The 6,400-nt window shown below is 39.1% G+C and overlaps 1 pseudogene; it reads right to left on the bottom strand.

The window, feature by feature from the left end:
* Window positions 1-1,196: 1,196 nt before the first annotated feature.
* On the bottom strand, window positions 1,197-2,447 carry LOC143662581 (keratin, type I cytoskeletal 18 pseudogene; annotated as a pseudogene).
* Between the last annotated feature and the right edge of the window lie 3,953 nt (window positions 2,448-6,400).

The following is a 6,400-nucleotide window of genomic DNA, read 5'->3' on the forward strand; positions in this document are numbered from 1 at the left end:
TCTAATGACCAGGGACATTGAGTATCTCTTCATGTGCCTTTTGGCCATTTGTATTTCCTCTTCTGATAGGTGTCTGTTCAAGTCTTTTTCCCATTTTATAATTGGGTTGGCTGTCTATTTGTTGTTGAGTTGGACAATCTCTTTATAAATTCTGGATACTAGACCTTTATCTGATACGTCGTTTCCAAATATTGTCTCCCATTGTGTAGGCTGTCTTTCTTCTTTCTTGATGAAGTTCTTTGATACACAAAAGTGTTTAATTTTGAGGAGCTCCCATTTATTTATTTCTTTCTTCAGTGCTTTTGCTTTAGGTTTAAGGTCCATAAAACCGCCTCCAATTGTAAGTTTCATAAGATATCTCCCTACATTTTCCTCTAACATGGCTTTTCTTAGGGGACATGCTTCCTTTCAAACCAGCACACAAGTACTCTTCAATTCTGTGCTGTCCTCCAGCCCTTCTTGCCTGTCTTGTTTTCTCAGCCAAGTTAGTATTTCTCATGGAGCCAGTCTCTTGTTTGCATATTTTCTCAGCCTTTGCTTGTGGCTGAACATTTTAATCTCTCCCTAGTTTTAAAGGACAATTTGGTTGGGTTCAGAATTCTTGGCTGGACGTCTTTCTCTGTTGGGATCTTAAATATATCATACCACTGCCTTCTCACCTCCATAGTGCCAGTTGAGTAGTCTGAACTCAGTCTTATATGGGTTCCTTTGTATGTAATAGATCTTTTTCCTCTTACCACTTTCAGGATTTTCTCCTTCTCTTCAACATTTGATAGACTGACTAGTGTGTATCTTGGGGTAGGCCTATCTGGATTTATTCTATTTGGAATTCGTTGGACTTCTTTGATTTGCATATGTGTATCTTTTATAAAGGTTGGGAAGTTTTCCCCCATTATATCCTTCACTAATCTTTCCAGCTCTTTGCTCTTCTCTTCTCCTTCTGGAACACTGATGATTGTTATATTTGTGCACTTTGTTTTGTTATCATTTCCCTGAGATCCAATTCAAATTTTTCCATCATTTTTATCATTTCCTCTTTTGTGTGTTCAAATCGTTGTCCTGTACTCTGGTTCAGTTATTCTTTCTTCTGTCTCTTCAAATCTGTGGTTATGTGTCTCTAGTAAATATATATATATATTGAAGATGCAGAAGTTTTTATTGGCCACCATTTCCCCAAAGCAACCTTGTCTGCTGCCTCAGTGCCTCAGAACTTTGGTGTGCTTGGTCTCAGATACCACTTTGCCATCTACGATCCTGCAGGTGGTGGTCTTGTGCATGGATTGCATGGAGTTGCTGCTGTCCAGGGCATCACTGAGACTGAAGTCCTCCCCAACTTTTATGAGGCAGTGGTAAGTGGTGATCTCAGCCTCCAACTTGGCCTTGATGTTTAGTAAGGTCTCATACTTCTGAGTCTCACACTGACCCTCTGCCCAGGTCTTTGCCAGCCCTGACTCCAGGTGCTGCTCCATTTGCACAGCAGAGTGGGCTTCCACCTCCTCCAGGTTGTTCTCCAAGCTGGCCTTCAGATTTCTCATGGAGTCCAGGTCAATTTCCAAGAACTGGACAGTACATCTCAGTTCTGTGAGTATCATCTCAACAGCTCCTATCTCAGTGAACTGGGAGGTGACCACTGTGGTGTTCTCTCCAATCTGCTGAGACCAATACTTGTCCACCTCCTCTCAGTTCTTCTGTGTCAACTCCTCATACTAGGCCCAGATGTCTGCCATAATCTTGCTGAGGTCCTGAGACTGGGGGGCATACACCTCCATGGTCAGTCCAGAGCTATCAATCTGGGCTTGTAGGCCCTTTACTTCCTCCTCATGGTTCTTCTTCATCTCCATCTTGAGAACCTTGATCTCCATCCTCAGCTGCAGCCGAGTTATGTTGGTGCCCTCAATGACCTGGTGAAGCCCATGATGTCATCCTTGCCAGCTCAGTCTCATACTTGACTCTGAAGTTAGCAGCAGCCAGTTGGGCATTCTCAATCTGCTGAAGGATGCAGGCATTGTTCACAGACTTTTCAAAGATCTGAGCGTTTAGCTCCTTAATGGTCTTCAGGTAGTGGCCCCAGTGCCTAACCCGGAGTCCCTTCTTCTCCAGGTGTTCCCAAATTTTGCCCTTCTGTCTCTGATTCTCAGTCCCCAGGCTCTTCACCCTGTCCAAGTAGGAGGCTAGGCAGTTGTTCAGAGTGTGTGTGGTCTTCTTCTCACCCTGGATGCCCTCCATTCCTGCTGGACCCCTGGCCATCCCACTAGCCAGGCCCCGGCCCCTCAGCTGTGCTGGGAGCTAAAGGAGCAGGACATCGAGATCCAGGAGCCCGAATCACTGGCACCCGCATAAATGCTGGCTAAACTGCTGGTCGGCCAGACCTGGTGGCTGGGCAACTGGATGGAGCCCAGGAATCAGTAGTAGGTGGAAAAGGTGGTGGAGCAGCTGGTGAAGCTCATGTGGTTTGGGAAGGAAAGCAAGAGTCCAGGACTCAGGACATGGCTGCCTCTAGTATATATTTTATTTAGTCTACAGCATCTTTAATCTCTGTGATATCTGCTATTTTTCTATTTATTCTTTCAAATTCCTCTTTATGCTTTTCTAATGTCTTCTTGATGTCCTTCATGTCTGTGATAGTTAGGTTCAGGTGTCAACTTGGCCAGGTAAAGATGTGATCAGGATTAAAACATGGCTTTTCTGGGGTGCATAACAAATTCAGACCAGCACACATACACACAGATAATATCATGTATTATATATTTAAAATAAAGCAATTTAGCAACTTTGAATGTTTTTTATCAAAACTAAAAAGTTCTGGAATCTGTGGAAATTTTTAAAATTATTTTTAAACAATTGAGCTAGTATTTCTTTAAATTTCAAAGGATATTTGTGAGACGTATTGAAAGGGTGGAGAGAAAATTATTAAAAATTACTCTCTGGATCAAGGGCTATTTTTCCCAGGAAAAAAGAATAGACAAATCATCATTATATTAGAGGTAACTGTCTTTGTTTCCAGGTATTATATTCAATTATAATGGGAAAATAGTTTGAGATGTCAAGCCTTTCTCCTTGAAGTATTTTATTCTTGGAGCAGAGATTTAGAATGTTGGAATGTATTTCCTCTTGTGGTGTTGGAATTATCTGACTGTCAAAGTTATCTTGACCAGTTTTTTTTTTTTTGCAAACACTTTTCTTCCATTGATGCTCTTAATTGTCAGCTATTTGGTCATGGATTAAGAAAATAATTAAATGAATGGAAGAAGTTGAATGGGAGTATGTTAAAACAGATTTTACTTATTTAACTTTTAATTTAATTAGTTAAATTTAACTATTTAACTTTTTGAAATAATTACAGATTCACATGAAATTGCAGAGATAGTACAAGAGGTCTGGTTTCCCCTTTTGCCCCAGTGGTTACAGCTTATGTTACTATATTACCACATCAAAACAATGGTTTTATTTTTTTAAATATTTTTATTGACAAATCTTCATTCACATACATTCCATGCATGGTGTATAATCAATGGCCCACAATATTATCACATAGTTGTGTATGCATCAACCATGATCAGGTTTTATTATTTTTTTAGGTTTTATTTTTAATGAAACTTTCTTACAGTAATCTCAGAACCTTTCCCATGTATGCACACACACATATACAAATGTACCCACAGAGAACACATACTCAAGCACAGTTGTTTCATCTAAAGCTTCCACCTGGAGGCAACTTCAGCCAATCCAGCCCACCCATGGAGGGAGGCTGTGGACCTCTCACAGTGACAGCCGTCCTGCTTGAACACATGTCAGGCCCAGGAGGTTTGGAGCAAATGGAAGAACAACTCAGAGTCACAGCCATGCCCTCTGTATCAAAGGCAACGATATCAATGATCAAACAAAACTGATACATCAGAAGAACATTTATACAATGCATAGATTTTTATGCATTATCCCTTTTAATTCTCACAGAGGAAAAGGCATAATATTAAGCATCATAGCTCTTTAGAGGTTTTGGTCCTTCAAGTCCATTGGAAAATAAAGTAAAAACACAGTACTTGTCAGCCATCTTGTATTATAATTATAGTATCCTTAATAAAGGATCTCTGTGAGTAGGAAATGTTTTCTGGGTCATGTTTTTAAAGTAGCAATGCATTAATGAAAATAATCTGAAGCTATGGTTGGCTGGGGGCCACTTGATGGCATGCAGCAGGTGCAGCACTTTTCCTGACACTTCTTCCCCCAGAATCCTTGCCAGGATTCTAATCATTTCCCATTGAGCCTAGACACCATTTCACACAAGGCAGTCATGCCAGGAGAGTCTACTGGGCATTAGAAACAGAACCTAAGGTGGGCTTATTGGTAAGTGGGGTTCCCCCAAGAAGTTGGTTTTTAAAGCAATTTAACAGACTGAAGGACAAAAACTGGGCAAATAAAAAGAGTCAACATTCCCTGGATAGACTACCATTTTATTGGTAATCTTGGAGCATTTTGTTTATAGCTACAGACCTCGTACTTAAAACAGTTCTTGGGGATGCAATACCTTTTTGTTGAATTAATGAATAAATGATTTTATTTTTCCTTTTATCCACCATAGAGTGATATCAGAGAGAGATGACACCTGGTCATTTGAAGCAGATTTTCATAGGAGGTAGCCCCTTAGGGATCTGTATTAGTTTGTTAATGCTGCCAGAAATGCAATATACCAGAAATGGAATGGCTTTTATAAAGAAAATTTATTAAGTTACTAGTTACAATTCTAAGGTCATGAAAACGCATCAAGAAGAGCATACCTTCACTTAAGAGAGGCTGATGTGTGGAACACTTCTGTCAGCTGGGACGGCACGTGGCTGGCATCTGCAGGGCCTTGGGCTCCCAGTTCCAAACAGCTTCCCTGGGGGCATTTTCTTTCTGCATCTCCAAATGTCTCTCTCATTGTCAGCTCTGAATCTTTTTGCTTAAGTGGTTTCCTCTTAAAGAACTCCAGTAAAGGACCCACCTTGAATGGGTGGAGATTCATTTCGAAGGTCCACTTTGAAAAGTATGGCTTTTTTGAATATATGTTATTTTTCACAAAAAGAGAAAAAAGAGAGAAAGAGTACAATAGAGAGGGTAGTATTTAATAAATGAATATAACTGCTGAATCAATATATTAATATTTATTTTGGTCTCCAGTGTCTTGGAGTAGCTAGAAGAAAAATGAAACATCATGAAACTGTAATCCATTCCAAATTTAAAATCTGTTATATAATTACTTGTTGAAATGCACCTGGAAATTTATTGCTTTTTTGCATGTATGTTATTTTTTACAATAAAATAATGTTAAAATATATATATATATATCAACAATCTAAATATAACAACCAGGACTATCAAACTCCTAGAAGAAAATACAGGGAAGTATCTTCAGGATCTTGTGTAAGCAATAATTTCTTAAATTTTATACCCAAAGCACAAGCAGTAACACTAAAAGTAGATAAATGGGACCTAATCAAAACTAAAAAATTTTGTGCATCAAAGGACTTTATCACAAAAGTAAAAAGACAATGTACTAATGGGAGAAAATATTTGGAAACCACATATTTGATGAGTCTAATATCCAGAATATATAAGGAAATCCTATAACTCAACAATAAAAAGTCAGCCCAATTTAAAAATGGGCAAAAGACATGAATAGACATCTCTCCAGAGAGGTTATCCAAATCACTAAAAAGCTCAACGTCACTAGCTATTAGGGAAACGCAAATCAAAACTGAAGGGAAAAATAAGAAAAGAAGTCAAAGCAACAGCTTTGCTAAACATCTGCAGACTCAGAACAGTGAGACCTGTGGGTTATGATGGGATGTTAACTTTGGAACACTAAAGTCAGTCAAGGTCGAGAAGCATCCACTTGGCTAACATTCCAGTAAAGGTAGAGCAAAAACATGCTCTTTGTCCCATAATCATTACCCTGATAATGAAGGAACAGGCACTCTCTCTGTCTGCACTTAATGAAGAATAAACACAAACAAAAAGTTATTTCTATGCACTCCCTGATGTACTGAGAAAATAAAGATGTGGCTGAGCAAACGTTCAGGGCTCTTGTCCTTTGAGATATGAGTCCCCAGCTATCATCTTAAAAGACTCTTCTGAATAAGTGTCTTTATTTTTCAGATTCATGGTACCTTCCTTGGCCTCTCGTGCTGAGCTGGTCTCAGCACAAAACCACAAAGAGATGCCATTTCATATGCACTAGAATGGCTACTGTTAAAAATTTATATATATATATTATACATATATATATAATTACAAGTGTTGGAGAGGATGTGGATAAATTTCTGGTGGGGATGTAGAATGGTGCAGTCACTGTGGAAGACAGCTTGGTAATTTCTCAGGAGGCTAAATTTAGAATTACCATACAACCCAGCAAACCCTCTAT

Source organism: Tamandua tetradactyla, chromosome 2 (genome assembly GCF_023851605.1).
Source record: "Tamandua tetradactyla isolate mTamTet1 chromosome 2, mTamTet1.pri, whole genome shotgun sequence".
In the NCBI taxonomy this organism is placed as follows: Eukaryota; Metazoa; Chordata; class Mammalia; order Pilosa; family Myrmecophagidae; genus Tamandua; species Tamandua tetradactyla.